This window comes from Epinephelus moara, chromosome 20 (genome assembly GCF_006386435.1).
Source record: "Epinephelus moara isolate mb chromosome 20, YSFRI_EMoa_1.0, whole genome shotgun sequence".
NCBI classification, from domain to species: domain Eukaryota; kingdom Metazoa; phylum Chordata; class Actinopteri; order Perciformes; family Serranidae; genus Epinephelus; species Epinephelus moara.
Genome location: NC_065525.1, coordinates 27,141,236 through 27,161,681, shown reverse-complemented (window position 1 = coordinate 27,161,681; position 20,446 = coordinate 27,141,236). Strand labels below are relative to the sequence as shown.

Here is a 20,446-nt window from a genome sequence, read left to right as displayed (position 1 = left end):
CACTGCAAATTATAACGTGATATAGCACAACTTCCTTCCTTTCAAAATGTCAATTAAACCATGTAACTCTTTGTAACTTGTTTTTTTCCCTTCTCTCTCTCCCTTTTACTTATTTACGGATGTTAAATTCATTTTATTCTATTTTTAATTATTTACTTTTTCATCTGTCGCTGCACCGTGGGGTGGAGGGTGCTTGCGGAGGGTACAGAAAGCTGTGCACAATTGTATCATAAACTTTTATCTGTCTATTTTTGTGGAACTCAGTAAAGCATAAAAACTTTGTAACTAGTTTTGAAAAATGGTGAAATAAATTTAAAAGTGGGGACAAGTTTTCCTATTTTCACACTTATAAATCACTGCAACCTCACACACACCTTTATCTTAAATCTTGCAATAGACAAATGGTGCAAAAATGCTCAGAGCTTGAATTAAAAGACTGAAAATCATGACAAATATCTTTGGAGTCTTGGCAGTGTTTGCACCTCTCCTCTCTGCGAACCATTTGAAAGCACGTATCCCAAGACAAGGAAGAAGGGGAAAAAATGAGCTAGCACAAGAGACATAATAAATCAGAAAGCTCTTTGCTAGCGGCTGCATGCACATTAGACCACATCTTCAAGATTTTCAGAGCAAACCGTGGAGCAAAACTCCATTACCTCCTGACACAGAATGCAAATGAATCACAACATGGGGTGGGATGGAATTAAAGACCCTTCTCTAATCAATGACAAGCCAGGATGAAACCCTCTCTTCCATGGCTCTGCCATAGGCAAACTTCAAGCCCCCTGAAAACACACACACACACACACACACACACTTGTGTGCACACATGCAAGCGCACGCTCAAAGACAGACTGACAGACACACACATGCATACGCACAGTTGGCATGATCTCTCTGGCTATTTTCCAGCTTGACTTTTCCAAACTGGCGGTGAGGATGTGAGTCTTTTGCAGGAAGGTCTCGCCTTAACCTGCCACCTCCTTTTATATGTCGCCGTGTTTCAGAAATAGCATCTGATTTAGTCAGGTGGATGGTGCCGGACTCAGGCTGTGAGGTGAAGGGAAGAGCTGTCTCTGTTCTGTTGTGTTCTGTTCTGCTCAGACAGATGCACAGGCCTGTGTAAATGACAGCCTGAGCCCGAGGATGTCTGCTGGCTGCCGCGCGGCCTGCTACAGCCTGCAGGTGAAGTGTCTGTGGCGCCATATGGAGCAGGGAAAATTAACAACGAGAGGAAATTCTCCAGAACAGCGGGAGGCCTTGCTAGTCTCTCCTCCAAACAAAATTTAAAGACGTAGAGAAACAAGAGAGGGGGAGTGATAAAATTAATGGGGTTCAACATTTTAACACAACACCGACGGCAATGTTTGCACAGAAAAACAAGAATTCCCTTTACAGTTTAGTCACATTGCACTCCTGCATTATAAATCAGTGCCTGGCTTAAGTAGTTTGACCTGTTCTATAAATGTACATTAACCCTGCTGGTGCTCCCTCCCAGGTTCGAGCCTGCTCCACAAGCCCAGCACAGTGGCTGTTAGTGCAGGTGAGCCGCCTGCATCCCTGGTGGCTCCTTATGCTTGCTGCCATCATAGTGGAGGCGCCCCCCGTGGAGCCTCTCTTGGTTTGGGTCATTGATTACAAAGAGCCTCCTGGTTTTGTCTGACAGATGTGAATCCATGCTATTTAATTTGGAGAGTTACCCTCAAAGGGACCACCATTAGCTATCCAATCTGACCACAAATAGTGTTCCATTAAGCAAAGAGTTTGAGAAGCTCTGGCGCTGCGTCTCCTGACAGCATGGAGGAAGCCTTGGCATATTACACTGAATGTTAAATGCTTGGTTGTTTAAACAAAAGGGAGATCTTACTTTAAAGAACGTCTTTGTTTTAGAGATACATAAAGAGTCCCCTCAGCGGGATTCTTCAGGCATATTAGAGCTGAAACTGTCCTTGTTTAGTGTCTAAAGAGGGTGGGGTTGGTAGTTAAAATGTTAATAAGTGCAATTCAGTTTTAATTTAACAGCCCTCTGCATTCCTAATTACTCCACTAGCTGTGAATAAATGAGGAAGAGAGCTCATCTCTTGCCCTCTGCTTTCAACACAAAACACATTCTTACCATTTCCGATATGGAGCTAAAGAGGACTGTGAGGAAAGTGATCTCAACTCATCGTCTCTTCATGAACAAAGCAGCATGGCTCAGTTGGCGATTCTAGCTATTATTTTCTCAGTAGGCAGAGGCCTCCAAATCTTTGTGAAAGCTTTTACGGATTTTGTTGGTAAAGTCAGAAGACAACTGTGGAAAGTGCGAGGAAGCAAAACAGACAAGATTCAAAGACGGAGAGACAATAAAGAGGAATCAGACGATCATAAAATGTTCTTTTTAAAACATTCAACAATAGGAGCACGCATCCCTGTGCAGCCATGGAATAGAAGTGTGCATAAATTACTTTATGTAATCATACAATGTAGATTAGCATGATAATGGTGGGTGTTAATAGATGCCAGGAAGCAGGGAGTGACAGCACTTTGAAATGAGACATGCTTGGGGCAGTGGGCTCACACACACTCATGCATACACACAGCATTGGGGAATAGCCAGTGAGGCTCTCGTGCCATTACGACAAATGTGAGTGACGGGGAAGAAAGCCACATCTAGCCAGCTGCCTGAAGGCTGCTACAGTATTTCCACAAGTCTATAGGCTCCTGGTCTCTTGGGGAGCTCTATTAATTGTGAGCAAAATGGTCCACCATTAGATCTAATGCTTTTAGAGACCAGAGGACATCTTACCCAGCCACAGGGGCCAGATTCAAAAGCTTGCTGAAATAATGCCATCCTAGATTAGCCAAAAATTTACCTACAATGTCTCATCATTGATACAATATTTTAACTAACAAAGAGACTGCTGGGAAACCGACAATAAAAGAGACTCTGCAAAAATAGGCTGAACACCCACCGACGTCAAAAATGCAAAAGATCTTGGCAGATTTCGTATCGAAAGATGTGATGCTATTTAAAATGATTGAAAAGCCTGGATTTTTAAAATTATTTTTTTACTACAAAGGATGTTCACTAAAAAAGAACCAATAAAAATTTCAGTTTCTAAACAAAATGTAAGGTAAAGCAGTTGTTCTCATGTACTGTTCCTACATTTTCCTACAAAAAGTAATATAGCATACATATCCAACACATTCTCACTCCGACCTCGTCACATATTGATGTTTGGCCATGGTCTTTCCATGTCCAGATACAACATGCAAGATACCCTGGGTGCATTGGTTGTTGATGTTCTGGGACACCATGTCAAGTTCTACCTGTTACATGCATTGTTTTCTTTCAATATACACTTCTGTTTTCACAGGAAATTTAATGTTTACATACAGTCTCTCAAAACAATAAAAGCACTACGTCAGTACAACACTGCAAATTGACGTTTTTTCCTTCAACAACAAACACACATGGTTGGGTTTAGGCAACGAAAGCGCATGGTTAGATTTAGGAAAAAAGAACAAGGGCTGGTTTTTGAATACACCGCTCTCTCGGGTGAAAGTCAGTGTTTGTTGGACCCATGCCTCAGTCGGACTTTAGCCGCTTAACTTTTGTCCTTGTCCTGTCGTGTTTATAACTATAATGGCAACCGCTGCGTATCATGCCGGCATAAAAGGATGCCAATTTTGTTGGTTTCTGATGCCGCAAGTCACTGCCCAAGCGCTGTATTTCGACAACTTCAGAGTGAGACCAGGCTCACATGTCCTACGTCATCATGAGCTAGTAATTTGCATATAACCCATGTATTTGAGAATCACTTGACCAATGCGTGGGAGTAAGGAAGGAAGCAGTCCCTGTAAAGACAAGGTTGGGGTGCTAGATAGGTCATTAAACAAGACTTTCCTCGAGGAGACTGGTTTTCGTAACCGTGGGAACATCAAGAGAAATTTGCATCATTTTAAGGTACATCCTCACCATGGTTCTATTCCTAAACCTAACCACTGTAGCGTCTCTTGCCTAAACCTAACCTATGTAACTCTATATTAAGCATGTAATGTCATTTGTGGGACGCTGATTCGTAGGATATCGTGGACCATAGCCAAGATGAAGAGCAACCTGCGTGTAACAGCCATGTAACAGGGACGGTAAATGGCTATTATTGCTAATGTTATGCCATAGTAAATCATGACATAAAATTTCCATATCATCCCATGCCTAGCCTACAGTTAAGCTTCATAAAGAGGGAAGAACATGTAATAAACGTAATAAAAGTGAAAAGGATATGATTGAAACACGTCCTGTAAAGTCATCAGTGAGATTTAAGTGAGCAGATCAGGTGGACCACGGGACTAATCTCCTCCTTCAAAGCCAAGACCAAGAGCAACCTGCGTGATGACAAAGCTTTCAAGACAGCTCTGCAGTCACACAAAAACCCTCATTTCTAATAACATTGTAGCCATTAGTTAATCAGACTACATTTAGCTCCCTACGGAGACAAAAGAGGGGTAACAAGAAGACTGGGATAAACCTAAGAATAGGTCAAGGGCACTTATTTAAAAAGCCCCCTTGAACACAGTTGGCACATTTAACAAAAATAACAAGTCCCATTTCTTTTCATCCTCCAAAGCCCCGGCGGATCACAAAGCTCGGTGGGGGGTGCAAGGTGGAAACATAAGGACCTATAGATTTACAGACCAAGCGGGTGTGACCACTCCTGTGGATTAATCCAAATCAGAATGGCTTTGAGACAACAGCAATTTGATCAACTCTGATCCGGCTTATCCACAGGCCGTCCAGATTTGTACTCAAGCATAGCGAACGGAGTGCGAGCAGCATTAAACTCCTCTCCATGGAGTCTTAATGCAACTTGAGGATGTGACAATACATTACGTCCTTCTAAAGCTTATTTGCATTGACAGTTTTTCAATAACTGATGCAGCCATGATGAAGACAATTACCATGGCAACTGCCAAAATAAGTGACACATACTACTGAACACCACACAAAGCCTTAATATTCAGAATCAATACTGTTCATTGTGTTTAGCATGCTCTTATACAAGTCTGCCTGAACTGCCATTTCCCTCACTGACCTCGATCACATACATATTCTCAAACACATGCACCGCCCTGGTTAGGACAATGGTCACAGCCTCCTGAGTCCAACAGTGTAAAAAAGGGGCTCCTGTTCGGGGAGCCTGCACCGCTGACCTCCTGACAGCCAGGGCTGAGGGGAAAGCCACATTCATGAAGCAGATCTGGAGGTCAACGTCACCACACAAGCACTCCGAGGAGAGCTGACTGAAAATTAATTAAAAACGCTAGTGTGCGGTGAATGACAGGCCGCTTTTGTTGGTCGTCTGCATTGACGGAGGAGGCAGGACGGTCCCGTGTCCCTGGTTGCTGGCAAGCCCCTGGTGGCCTCAGCCATTGTCTTGCTGCCAGGCTCTTGCCTTATCAGCGGCAGCATATCAATGAAGCTGCTGTCTTGTTTTCGCAAATGGTAATTACAACATCCACATTTTGTGCATTAAAACAATCACATCTTAGTCAGGAGTAAGGAGTGTTCGAGGAGAATGGTGGACATTTAAACAGACCTTGGGGAGGATGTGCCGAGGTAAACAAAGAAATCTCATCTTTGTTTCCAGCCATGCATTCAATAAAATAAATAGACACACAAGTTGGCGATGATTGTTAACCCACATATCAACCACACACACAGTTCAAATGACAATCCAACAATCTCATGGATAAGTCTCCTACAGTCTGTGGTCTTCCCGTAGTGATATAGCAGGAAAGATTTAGAGTGCAAAAGCATTTAAGCAGGATGAAGCTCAGAGTTTAATGTGGTCCATCAATCCCATTCACACAGGGCTGCAGCCTCTACATCTGTCCTGTGAGACCATCAGAGTAGTTTAGTGGCATGTTGCAGTTTAAAGGTGCAACAGAAGAGTCAGGTAACAAGGGACAAAATAGTCTCGCCAACTCTCAGTTTTAACTACCCAGGTTCCCTTTTGCCCACACTCATTAAATGCAGAATGCATTTGTCCTTGTAGCTTTTCACACAAGCACGCGCACGCACACTCACACATACACTGTTGTTCACAACTCACCACATTCAAAGGTGATGGCCATTAGGTGTAAATGGATGGTGTTCTGCCCAAGTCTCAGCTGAGCACATGTTCCAGGAGCAAAGCAAATGCAAAGGCCAACGGATCCATTAAATCCATCCAATAACACAGGGCACTGTCTCCACCACAAAGGATACTACTTTGGCAAAATAACACCGACGGTAGGCTCAGCCAAAATATCTCTGAGGATGAAGGTAAATACTGTCTGGTACACCACTGACTACATTATTCTATGATTATTGTGAACTTTTGTTTTACAAAACGGAAAGACAGAAGTTGGTACTACTCAAAAAGCTGCAAAAATTAGTCAATTAATGGACCAAAAAAAAAAAAAAAAAAAAAAAAAGGAACTTCCCACTAATTTAACAATTAATGACAGAGTTGTCTCGCCTTTGAGCCGGCAGTGGAGGTAGTATCAGTGCCAAATGGACGTCTGTGTAAAAGTGTGAGCAAGTAGGGCAGGACATTTAAAAAGCAGCTAGCAGCAGTTAGCAGCTAACTCAAAGAAGAAGAACAGCAACCACGTTTAGGAGACAATGAGGTCCAGGAGCTCCTCCAGAGGACAAGATCAACGACCATGTAACAGGGACAGTGTTTTATTATTATGATAGAGGCCATTGCTGTTGTGTTACAAGTCATACCCGTCAGACTTTTCTTCTTCCGGAAAACCAGCATGCTATATAAAATAACACCCTGGGGCGACATTATGCCAATGCTGATTGGTTCTGTATAAAAAAGCAAAGTCAGTGTAATGAAGAGTCTTCACCGCAGCCCTATCGCAGGATCTCTGTGTAATGAGAGTCTGGGGCGGGATTGTCTGCACACGGTTCTCAACATGGACGTGGCTAAGTTGGCAGCTAGCAGCTAACAGTGGTAACCCCATAAACAGCACTAACAGTGGCAACAGTGCTGACAGGGCTAACAATATTTACCTGGGGGGAAAAGGAGGGTGGGCATCGCGCTTCTGCACCGATGCTGTCCTGATATCAGTGCTAACCGCCTTATGAGGGCAGTTCAAAGTGGTGAGGAAGAGCTAGCCAGTGGTACACACTCACATGGACTCACATGCAGTCTAACCATCTACCACAACAACTAAGAGAGAAGCTTTGATTACAACACACACAGAGGTAGCGAGTCTTTATTCTCTGCTCACGACGCCATTACTTCACTACATAGCAACTAGACGTCTGCTGCTACATTAATGCTCTGAATGTCTCATACAGCTCCTTTAAAATTAAATATCGTTGGGTTTCAACTTGTAGATTGAATAGACAAAATATGAAGAGGTCAAAACACTTATAAAGAAAACTTATAAAGAACAGCTTTATTGTGAGGTCAACATTTTTTTTTCTTGTAGCCTTCATCAAGGTCATCCTCATCTATGCTGGTCTCACCATAAAGTTGTTCTTTATACAGAGCTGCAGTGCAGCAGCAGTCTTTACCTTTTCAGGCTTCTTCCCTTTTTTGTGCACTTTGAAAGCAGGTGAAGTTGTGTCAGAAAATCCTAATTACTATTTGAAGATGTCACCTTGGCCTCTGGGAAATCATCATGAGCGTGTTTTACTATTTTCTGGCATTTTAGACACCAAAGGATTCATTGATTATCAGAGGAAAGTACTGCAGATTAATTGATGATGGAAGTAAATGTGAGTTGCAGCTCTGTTTCTATGTGTAACTGACTTTTCCATTGGCAATACAGGTAAGAGGGAAGCAAGGGAACTGGACTGATGAATAATTTAGAAAGACACTAAACAGGGAGAACTGGCCCCGCTGTCAAAGACAACATGTACACGTTAAGATCATAGACTGTATAAAAAAAACAGTGGGCGTAGCCAACGTGATGTCACCCATCGTTTTGTGGGCACGGATTTGAAAGCTTGAGTTTGGCATTTTGACCATGTTTGAAGGAGAAGGTGGAGCTATGGAGGAGCAAGAACCTGAGGACACTACTGACAGGTTGCCATGGTAGTGACTTGTTGATCACAAGGTAGCCATGCCCTGAAGCATACCAACTTCATCGTCTATTTTACTCTAAATGGAACCATAATTCACAAAATGACTACTTGGCTGCATTAAAAAAGACTTGAAACTAGCGATTGAGACCATTAAGTCATCAGGAAAAGACTTTTTTACAGAAACATGGGGGTGCAACATGGTGGACTTCACGAATGAGGACCCACTGCCTATGTGAATATAAACGGCTTATTCTAAGGCAATAAAGAAATGACAATTCTTATTTTCAGGTGATTATACACTAAAGAAAACATACTTATATTATACTTCCTTTACATCGATATCCCCCTAAATCCTACACACTGGACCTTAAATGGTTTGCGCATTGATGCACCAGTTCAACAATATTAAGGACAGCGAATCCTTGTACAGCAAACTGCTTTTAAAGACTTATTCTCATGAAAAAAAAGTGCAGCAGTTGTAAATCTATAAACCTAGCTCAGACATCAGACGTGTGTAAAAAGAACAAATAAACGAGATAATATCTTTTGGATCCCACAATAAAAACAGGAGGCAAGAGAGTGCTCTGTTGTCGACTCCGGGGCAGGCTACAGGGTCAAAAGAGCCGCGGTAAGCTCTATAGCCACAGTCAAGTGACTCAATTACCACATTTGCTCTTTGTGTTGACCCCTCAATTAGTGTGGAACTGTAACAATCTGCCCACCAAATACAGTCATTCATCACCAACTGCCCAAACCACCAGCCTGCTTCTCGGAGCCACCTCACTAGAGAAGAGGGCAGGCAGAGGTCAAATTAAAGCTTGGCCTTTGTAACTACCCCCCTTAATATCCTCTGTTCAACAGGATAAGCTCTGATAGCTCCGCAGTCATTACACATGCAGTGCAACAAGCCACTAGGCATTAGAGTAACATAGAGGAGACATGACTGGAAGACTCCAGGAACAGCACTGTGTTTTGGAGGTTGGGGATTTAAGAACGTTCACTATCTGATGGCAGTATAAAGGCTTATATAGGTTTGAGAATGAAAAGGTAATCTGCAGGTTAATAACTATATTTGCACCCTCCCTCTCAAAGGTAATGAACAATGTTTAAAAGGAGTGCGGTAAGTAAGGGTAATGTAGGAGTAACTAAGAGAGCGATAGCACAGATATCCAGATAAGGTCTAAGCGGGTGTTAGGTGGGTGGCTGTTGCCCCACCAGCTCCTGCCATGCTAGACCATTCAGAGAGGCTCTCGGCTCTTGGTTTCACTGTCATCACTGGCCAGCAGAGCCACGCTCCTCTTACCTCTCCCCTGCTGTGGTTAGGGTTGCAGGCACAGTAAAAGCGAAGCACTGATGATTTAATTATGATACTGGTTCATTCAGTCACCGAGGTTAGGTTTCCAGTCAAGGGTGAACCGATATGAGCTAAGTTTGGTTTACGTTTACAGAAGCACATGTTGGATCCTAAGCAGATAACATTTAATCTCCCTGGAAGGCCAGCCAGAGGGTGTGGGGTCCACAGGGGGAAACGTCCCATCCTGGCGTCCCACTCTGTGCAGCACGGCCTCCTGTCGCTCTGCTCTCAGAGGCCTAGTTTATTCATGATATATAACTATCCTCTGTCTATACCTGCACCGGTTCATCTCCTGCCCAGCACAGTGAGTGACGCAGCTCACTCTGGGGGATTCAGTTACTCAGAAAAATGCTTCACAGGTTCCTGACTGACTGCTTTGATTAATGGCCAACGTCTGCACCTGAGTGGTAACTATCATAATTGATAATTAACTCAACCCTGACGGCTACAGTGCTTACTTAACCTCCACCTTCATCTCACGGAAGATACAGCAATCCATCCAACCGGCTAGTGGTTCCCTGTCTTTTGTTTCACAGAGCGAATCCCTCCCCACACAACTGTTCAGTCTGTTATGACTCCAGGGTCCTCTCTTCACTTTTTAGTTTGATGGCTTGCTCTTCCTTTAAACTACAATCAATACCTTTTAAGCAAAAATTGCATTTCTTAATTAAAGCAAGAGGGAGATATCAATCTGGAGCCATTATGCACCAGGCCTTATGGTGTCTGACATTTAGTTGTGATTACACCAGTGCCTGTATACTGTCATGGAAGTCATTAGACTGCTGTCATCTCAACATGTTTTCCTGGCCTCATTAACACTGCTTGGATATGGCAACGTGACTGCTACCTATAAGATAAAACTTGTAGAGTGGTTACTTTTGTGATTAGCATTTTTACTGGGGAGCTGTTTTGGATGAACAGTTTTTAACCCTGCCGAGGAACTATGGGATGGATTGCAATAAAATTGTGTGTAGACATTCACGGTTTCCAGAGGTTGCATTCCACTGACTTAAGTGATCCTGTCTTTTCTTCTAGCACCATCCGGCGTTGCCAACTTGGCGACTTCCACGCTAGATTTAGCAACTTTTCAGACCCTCTCAGTGACTTTATTTCTTAAAAGCGACTAGTGACAAATTTAGCGACTTATTCAGACCCATGCATGGTGCTCAAATTAGTTGCAATCCACAGCTTTTCCGCCATCAGTCCAGATTCTTTGCCTTTCTCTACTCTTGGGCCGTGCAGTAGGTGTGGGCTATATGCAAATGAGCATATGACATCATCTGACGACTTTTGGAGCTAATGCGAGCTATTTTCATTGCTAAACAGTTAGCAACACTGGTGCCATCATCAGGCTGAAATTTCACTATGTCCTATAATACTTTGAATACCAAAAACCTGCAACACTAATGACGTTCCCATCAGCCTCAGCTGTAGCCTACTATGTGTTCAGTGTTGATTAGCAAATGTTAGCGTGCTAAACTTTGATTGGCTGTACATGGTTAACATTACCAGTTAAACACCATGTTAGCATTGCCACTGTGCGCATGTTAGCATGCTGATGTTAGCATGTAGCTCAAAGCCTCACAACAGTTTTTAAGAACCACTGGCATGGCTGTGGACTCATCGTAGGCTCTCAAATCAAAATCAGCCCTGCGTTAAAACGCAAGTGGCTGTGTGGTGGAGGAATGCTGCTTTTAACACCTGTGAAACCTAGAATTTGATCCAGGAAGTCCAGATGGAGAACACATCTGTGAGTTTGAATGCTTCTAAGAACTGCACATTGGTTTATAATAATATGAGACAGGATTTTACAACTCTGCAAAGATATTACGGCAGCAATTATTTCATCACGGAGGGCCACTATTGGTCTGAATGCAGCTGTGATGTTTCTCTAGAGCCTACAGGAAATGTGCAAATAGCACAGCCACGTGAAACAGAGCTGTAGTGAGCGTGACCCTTGAAATGGTGTCCCAGTCACCTGCATCTTATTTACATTCAAGTCTGGGCTGCAGCGAATGCACTGACATCAACTATTCATGGCGCTTTCTAAAGCACCCATCAGATGACCCCAGTGAGAACAAGTGGCTGTGTTACAAACACTGATGCCTCAGAATCTTATTTTAGTTCCAACTTTTTTGGCTTTACGTGGCCACTGTTTTCATCTTTTTTCTCCTGTGGAGCCCTTTGAGGCATGCTTTGCAATATTGGTCTCCACATAAATAAAACCTGACTTGTCTTTAGTTGAAAGGAACACCATCTGCTGAGCATTTAAAGACCAAACACACAATTCTGTTCAACACCACCTCCCTAAAAGCTGTTGTCTCACACTAACCTGTGATAGAAGGAAACAAAGAACATACATCAAGAGCTTGACACAAGTGCCAGACTGGGAAATTATTTTTAAGTAGCAGTGTGGTTCCTGAATGATTGAATTTACGTTAACACTGATAAAATGTGCAGCTGAAACTTGCTTGTAAAATAAAGCAACATATTTCTTTCATCATCTAAGGTGCAGCCTGCAACACTACATATTCTTCTGCAAGCACAAGTACTCCCTTAGCTGTTTTTGTTGTTGTTTTAATTAAAAAGACAGATGGGTGAGTAAAAAAGAAAAAAAACCAGGGTGTATTTGTGTGTATTCAAACAGTTCTCTTTCTCTGTGTAACTGCATGCGATCCTGCCTGACAGATACACGGAGAAAAGCCCAATAGACCACCTGGCAGAATTATTTTCTAGAAAAGCAATCTAATGTAATATCCCCCATGACCTGCTCCACACAAATAACCCAGGCGTAGCGGTCAGCCTGCTTGGGTTTTTACAAGAGTCGCTGCATGTACATGAGGTGGAGCACAAAACAAATTACAAAGCAGGTAAATGGCCACAAGGCTCGGCCTCGCATGCCATACTGAACATGGTGTCGCACAGCGGTTGCTCAAGGATACATCCCACACACCATCTATTCTGTGGAGGCTGCTGGAAGCTAAATGATATTGCTGGTGTTAATAATCAATTCTGTGGGATTAGTTAAAAGTGGAAGACAAAACACTAACAAATCAGGTGGCTTCTTCTAAAACAGCACCATAAAGACATAGAGCAGCAGAGCATATAGATTTTCCACGGGGCTCAATTGTGTGAGAAGTTGTTGGGCTTGCATTATTGACTTTCTCAGTATGGTGGAACCCGTGGTAGTTAGGTGCTTTTCCTCAACTCTAATTATGGTGTCATAAACAGGAGAGGCCATTAATGAAACCCACTCATGGCTTTAAAACCGCAGATAGGATTTGGAGAGGAGAGAGGAGGGGGGTAAGAGCGGTCTTAGAGTAGTTGTGGTATCAATCACGGCAAAGTACTCCTCTGTTGAGTAACGAGCATGAGAGCTGGTCAATAAGTCAGCCAAAGAGCCAACAGACTGTAATAGAGACACAGCGGAGGATGGGAGACAGAGGTATTTGACCTGAGACTGCCTGTCATGTTCACGAGGCCGCGGCCGTGCATCATCGAGGAGAAAAAGTCAGTGTGCCATGTGGCTGTCTGCAAAAATCAATAACGTACAATAAGACTGCATGTCGTCTTTCCTACAACATTGTGATCATAACAGTGTCTCTGGATTTTCTGCTTTTTAGTTTTCTTTTGCCATTTAAAGTCTGCAAACCTCATCTCCACATCAACTTTTACTGAAATGGGATGTAACTAACAAAGAAAATTTGCAAAGGTCAAGCTGTATGATTGAAATACCACAGCTATATCTCCCCAACTCTAAACATCTGAGCGGCAAAGCAGGTCACCTCAAGTTCAGCTGCTACGAGAGGTGGAAGATCAATATAACATTTGCTGTACAATAAAACCATAATACCAGGGAGAAGAAGCTGATGGACAATCTTGTGACAGATTTGTTTGGTTAGAGTTGTTTCATCTAATTTTGATAGAAGCTACCAGGACAGATGTTTTGAAAACAAGGCCCCTACACTGGTTTTATGGGACACAAAGAGTCTCTTTAAAGGGTAACTTCGGTATTTTTCAACCTGGACCCTATTTTCCAGTGTTTTTGTGTATAAGGTGCTAATGGAGACAACAATTTTTGAAGTTGGTCCAATATTGAGTTAGAGCACTGTGGCCAGTAGCGGTAAAGAGGCTGCAATGTAACCAGTCAGGGCATTTGTGCACTGTCAATTTACATCCACTTAAAGCTCAGATTATTATTCTGAGTGATAACATTATAAGAAAGATCCCTACATAGATAGGCATTTTTTTCAAGATATTTTCAAGATGTTTTTTGGGAGTTTTTGCCTTTATTTGATAGGGCAGAAATAGCATGAATGGGACAGAAAGAGGGAATGACATGCAGCAGAGGACTGTGGTTTGGAGTTGAACCTTTAGCCGCTGCGGCAACGACACAGCCTTTTGTACATGGGTGCCTGCTCTACCAGATGAGCTAGTGGGTGCTCCAGAGATAGACATTTTTGTTGAAGAGTAAGATCCTTTTTGTGTAACCAGAAACAGCCCTGAAATTGCCATCGGCAAACCCACCAGACTCCATTTGAATAAACAGTTTTTTAGCTTAAATAGAGCCAGCAAATTGTCACATCTAACTGGGTGAATTAAGGGTTTATTTAAACCAAATCAGAGTTGGTGACTGTTGGAACAGTGGAGAGACGAACCAAGATGTTTTTCATGAGTTTTACTTTGCTTCTGTTGACTTTTACAGACGTGTGTTTTACAATTACTGTTTGCTTATTGGTTGCTTCTAGTTGAACAAAAAGGATCTTATACTTTAACAAAAGGTCCATCTTTGTAGGGATCCTTTTTATGATGTTGTCAGAAACGTATATTAACAATCTCAGCCTGTCAGTGGCAAAAACAAGGACTTTTAGTGGACCTGAACTGACGGTGCACAATTGCCCATTAACATTACATTGCAGCCTGTTTTGCTGATGCTGGGTGCAGGCCTCTGGCTCAATACTAGATCAGTTACAAAAAAAAGTTTGTCTCCATTAGTCACGTAGACACAAAAAACCATGGAAAAATAGGGTCCAGGTTAAAAATACAGAAGTTACCCTTTAATTTCCTTTACAGCACACCATTAGGGGGTTACACCCAAAAAAGGTGTCATGGTGAATGTCAGTTTCTGGTCAAACACCTCTGGTTAAAAGCACTTTTATAAGAAAAGAGTAAACACCCTCTTGGCTGTTGACACAAAGCAGCACAAGGCAGTGGCAGTTATTAATGTGCTTGGTCTTTTACTCATATGAAGAAAGATAAAACATGGCCATTTTCCACCAAGCAATCACAAGAAAATAATTTGTCAATAGTTGATTGACCAGGCGTAAAAATTACAAAGTGACAAAGTGCATTTGCTCAAGTTCTGTACCAATTTGCAATTTTTTTTAAATCTTAAGTCTTATTGTAATGTAAGACAACACTGGTGAAAATTAAAAGATAATATTCCACAATGGAAAAAGTCATCACATGGAGCATTAAGTAAATGAAACACACAACTATTTCATTTATTTACTGTGGAAACATTTCATTAACGTGTTTCTAGTTTTACTCGTGCAGGGTTTGAATAACTCCTCCACTGATAGCGAGACACATAGCACGTCTACATGCATTTACAATATGATGGCCGCAGTAAAGCCATTTTGATTTTCTAGAGTGAGAGGCAATAAAATGTAATTACAACATGTTTTACTATTGACTTCAAGACGGAGTCGCAACAGCCGAGGCAATTTCATGCTGCCTGTAAAAACAGTATCCAACGAGAAGGAAAGGCAGAGTCATGGTTGAGTGGCAGAGGAGGGAGAGACAGCGAGGCATTGATAGCCCTCTGTGGGCTAACCACAGACCAGACCAGACACACGCACTGTACGCCTAACCTAGACAAATCTATTTCAGACACATATTAGATAAATATTTATATACTATAAACTGTATCAATAAATCCCTTGGGGAAGGGAAGCTATTCCGCAGCATGTCAATAACTGATTTCACCAGCAGATAATCATTTTTCTCTCAATGGTGGAGCTTGATATGACGTCGATATGTGCTGTCAGAGTTCATTTTGGCTGTAGCAGTTAGAGAGAGTGTCACTGAAAGGATATGGCACCCTTCTATTCAGGTTCATTGATTGGGAGTCAGTGTGTTAGTGGGGGGAGAAGAGCTGGCTGTCATGTCTTATGTCGTGTGCTGTATTAAGCTGCAGGGAGACTACGGGCCGTGCGGAAGGTCTGCAGCTCCATTTGACCGCAGTGTTACAGGGGACACAGGGGAGTCAGGCCTTTTAATTGTCTCATCGAGATTTGGCTGCGTACAAGTAGCTGTGATGCACGGGAGGGGGAGAGCAGAAGAGGGTTCACAGGTCTGAAATGGCAAAATGCACAACACTCCTCTGATACGATGAACATATACAATCAGTCAGGATAAAGATCTCACCCTTGGCGGCATGAAAGGGGGAAGTGAGCAGCTCTCAGGAAAAATCAATACGGAACCACTCATTTTGGAGGGACATGTGTGTCACAGTCAATAGGAGTTAATAGGCTGGGTTGTTCAGTGAAGACAGGCGGCTTGGGAGAGCAGCCCACTCTGACAGCTTAATACATACTGAATGGCAAGCTGGTTGCATGTAACAGTCACTATGGACACATCAAGTGTGGAATGGAGCCTGATGGGCGCAGGCAAAAGTTAATTATAGAATAGAGCTGAAGGTCTTACGCACAGAAGTACAGAATTACCCATCCAGTAATCAGAATAGACACATGCAGCTGACCCACAGTGCAGACACACACAACACATACCTTTACTCTCTATTATCAAAGTCCCTCTACTGACACATTTTAAAGAACATAAAAATACTTATACTACTAATAATGTGTTTAACATGGTTTCCCCACATAATAGTTAAAAAAGGGGAAAAAAAGGGAATTATCTACGTTGTCTCCTTCACAGTGTGGTACAGGAATGGTCCTAAAACCCGGAAATGAGTTAGCATTTTAGCACTCCTGGTTCCCTTGTTTTGAATTCAGTGGGGTTTTTTTTCTTTTTAAGACTTATTTTCAGGCATTTTTGCGTTTAATCGATAGGATAGTGTAGTGTGAAAGGGGGAGAGAGAGAGAGGGGATGACACGCAACAAAGGGCTGTGGGCTGGAGTCGAAACCTGGGCTGCTGCATCAAGGACGTAGCCTTTTGTACATGGGGCGCCCGCTCTAACCACTAAGACACCGACGTCCCTCAATGGGTTTTTTTTAAATGTTTTTTGGTAAGATGCCGCAAATAAGTAGTGAACACAAACTTAAGAGATTTTTACATTTTGGTCTACAACATAAAATACATTGGTAAATATCCCACTCATGAATTTGGAAGCTTTTACATGTCTTAAAAAAGGCTGCAATGGCTAAATGAGACTACAGAATGTCATCACACTAAACACTGTTTACAGCCCATAGATTGTATAAAGATGGATGACGTGTCTCCACTTACCCACACTGTAGAGAGGTGAAGCTAAAATGTCCTCGATGTGGACGTTGCCATCTTCCTCTGGTGATGTCATTCGGAGCCAGTCTGCGCTGTAGCGATCTCCGCGGTATCATGCTTCCCGTCCATACACTCATCCGACCTGTCACAAACAGCGCCACCTAATGTTAGCTCACCAATTGCCTCACACAGTTATCAATCATGTTGTAAAATCCCTGTTGTATAGCATTAAATAACTAATTAAAATCATACTTAAAAGAAAAAGGATCACTTGAGAAAACATCAGAACTAGGTTAAATGATAGACACCATCTTTGGCAAAAATTTATTTGATTTGTACTTTGATCTTTTAGTTTGGCCCGTGTCCCATCCACTAACATGGAAGGGGCAGGCTTTATGACCTATGGGGCAGGCTTTATGACCTATACTGCAGCCAGCCACCAGGGGGCGATCAAAACGTTTCGCTTCACTTTTGGGGAGCTGGCATGTTGTCCATCTTTATACAGTGTGTGGTACAGCCTTGTTGTGGTGGTGATGTTAAATCATGCGACCATGGTGTAGTAAATTTAAAGCCTAACCTTAGATTTTTACTTCTGGCGATTACAACTAGCCTACGCTTCAAAAATCATAAAATTGCTGTTAATCTGTGAAGGTTATTTTGCTGAACAAAATGTGTAAGTATCATAAACTTTTGTTTGCCTCAGAGCTCATTTTTGGCAGTAATTGAAAATCCATTTGGAAAATCTCATAGGCTTTTTGACGAGGGAACCAGCGCGGCGCTAACTTCCATGTCAGCCCACAAAACAACATCATTGCTGCAGCACTCTATTGTGGACATTGCTTGCCGTAAGTTTGCTTTCCGCTTTCTCCAGCGCTGCTAAATTGACCGGTGAAAGAGCAGAGCACTAGATTGCAAGCATGAGCAGTAGAGGACACATCAGCGAGATTTAGCTGTACAAGTTTGACAGACTCAAATGAGGAGTCTGTTGTCCAAAATTCAGTAACTAGCAAAAGTTTCAGAATGGTAAGTGAAATTAACCATCGTCTATTCATGTTGTTGTTAGCTTGTTAGTTTGTAGGCTAACTGGCAGTGGGTTACACAGGGTCCAGTATAGATCCAAAAACTGCAAACTCCAACATGTTTGCTGTCAGAACGTTCACTACGCTAATGCTAACTGTCTGTACTGACAAGTCCACTCTGTGCTGTTTCAGGTTGCTTTGCTGATGTTGTGTTTCCTGTATTAGACAGAGATTGGCTTTTGTATCAGTCACGTAACTAATCTAGTTTGCCAGATTTTAGGGAAATGCACAGACATTGCCTTCTTTATTTAAGCAGCGTAAAACACCTCTTTAGTGGTAAACTTTGCACAGATACAAGTCAATACAGTCAAGGTCAGACAGTTTAGGGCACATGAACATAAGTAAAATACATTTCTGAGTGGAGGGGGGCTCTAACAATGACTGAACAAACACTGGGGAAGAAGGTATGTTTCAAGCTGCCCCTCTGATTGAGGCTTCAAAGCATGACCTGCATCATACTGTGTGGATGACTGAACAATTCACTTTGCAGGTCCTTGTGTTTCAGTACACACATGAGGGAACAAAGCCAACAGATAACGGCTAAATACTATCTTGTGCTCACCTGAGGGCTTCCCCGCAGCATCACGCATAGATCCCTTCCCTGCTCTAATTAATCAGCGTTGTACCAACAGGCTCATCACAGGTTAATTGGCTCAGAGGATGGGCGAGGGACCTTGTGGAAAAACAAACAGAAGCACAGTTTTACTGGAGTCTGGAACATATTTCGCCTTCAACTGAACGAGATCCAGATCAGCCAAACACAGGGAAACGGCTAATAATAACTTCATTAATTGGGGTCTGCAGGTCACGCTGTTTGGTTCCATAAAGAAGGATTCTCCTCTTAATTAGTACCCATTAAGACCTAATTTGGATTATTATCATCTCTTAATTTTATCCAGCTAATTAATAATTAATTACCATTTCAGTATACGTTAAAGTTCAAATTATCTGCGACATTTTTATTTTACAAGTGACAGCAAAACTGCAAGTCATGGATTAATTCAAAGAAACATTAAAGAAGCTAGTGTAAACCATTGCTGTTCAGTTAAGTTCCTGGTAAATAATCTGTACGAGAGAATAAACGCTGTTGTGTATTAAATGTTATGAAATATCAAGCTCAGTTTGATCCCTTCAGTAATGGTTAGGACTCAGACAGGGAAGAAAAGGTGAGGCAGTCATACACTGTGCTGAAAGAGAGTGAGAAGAGAAGTAAAAGGGTCTTGGCTCCAATTGACATTTCAATAAGTGGAACAGAGCGTTAGCAATCCATTCCCAACTTTTCTGAAACAATTATTGAGATGGTACCTCCAGGCGATGTATGTTCCTGGTCCCCGGAGTCCTGCTGGCTGAAACAGTAATTGACTAAATTGTAGAACACATCGGGGCCATTTACAAATTTGCCAAAAATGAATCGTTTAAAATGAAATGAGGGTGACTCTCAAATTAGCAAGGAGTATGATTGAGATGTGGCTCTGGGAATTAAGAAACATGATTTAGAGCTCTGCAGAAAGGAGCATCTGTGAATAGTCCAGTATTACTCACCACCCTGCTCTGACTCGTATTTAAATATCACCGCGGTTTAACAGATGTTCAGTAAAACACGACAATTCATATTTAAATGTTTAATAGTGTGTTAGATAGATAGATAGATAGATAGATAGATAGATAGATAGACAGACAGACAGACAGACAGACAGACAGACAGATGTGGGTTTTCAAATACCAGACACTGCTGAGCTATAACACTGAGTCACAAACCTATAAAGAAATGTTAACATTCAACCTCACAGTCCACTGTATTGTAAGAGGAAGTGACTTCAGGCTTGACCGCAGTAATTTGAGCTCATGAAACAGTTCCTTAGCTAAAAATAATAATTTCTTTTTTCCGAGAGCACTGTGATAAATCATGTGACACAAATCTCATTGGTTTAAAACTATTGTGCTGCAAGGTGTTTGGGAAAGTGATCTTAGCTACATTTTACAAGGTGTACTCATTTCTGAAAAACACCAGCAAATTACTCTGACTGTTAAGGGCCTGACAGCTTTGATTGATTGTTGTGCAGACACTGTGTTGATTGTTGCCTGTTGTGCCATTCCTGTGGCTCCCAGCAGCCACTGCTTTCATCTCACCCGGGCTAAACTCTTCCAACCAGTGATGAGTAATTACTAAGTTCATTAGCCACGCTAGTGGCCTAGAGATTTATTAAAACAAGATTTGTCATCAACTCTCTCCACTGCTTTGAATATCCTGGCTGCATTTAGGAGTAAAGTGTGCAATTATTATCTTCTCCACATGATAAATAATTTTACAGGTGAAACAGTTGAATGGAAAGACAGTAAAGGTTAAACTGGAAACGCTCTGATACAGTGTTCAGTGTCAGAGGCTTCTGATGAGCCCTAGTGTTGTTGGTTTTCCACAGGGAAAATGTATAACACAAATATATCAGGTCACCGAACAAGGGTGTAGGTTTTGT

General features: G+C 42.2%; 1 protein-coding gene across 3 annotated transcripts in view; it reads right to left on the bottom strand.

The window, feature by feature from the left end:
- The window catches only part of skor1b (SKI family transcriptional corepressor 1b), a 50,829-nt gene that overhangs the window by 22,093 nt on the left and 8,290 nt on the right, over nucleotides 1-20,446 (bottom strand). For all 3 annotated transcript variants that reach the window (XM_050073783.1, XM_050073784.1, XM_050073785.1), the window contains exons 2-3: nucleotides 18,535-18,645; nucleotides 16,900-17,035 (exon numbers count right to left, since the gene is read on the bottom strand). The gene's annotated coding sequence lies outside the window, so the exon portion shown is untranslated. The remainder of the gene's footprint in view (nucleotides 1-16,899; nucleotides 17,036-18,534; nucleotides 18,646-20,446) is intronic.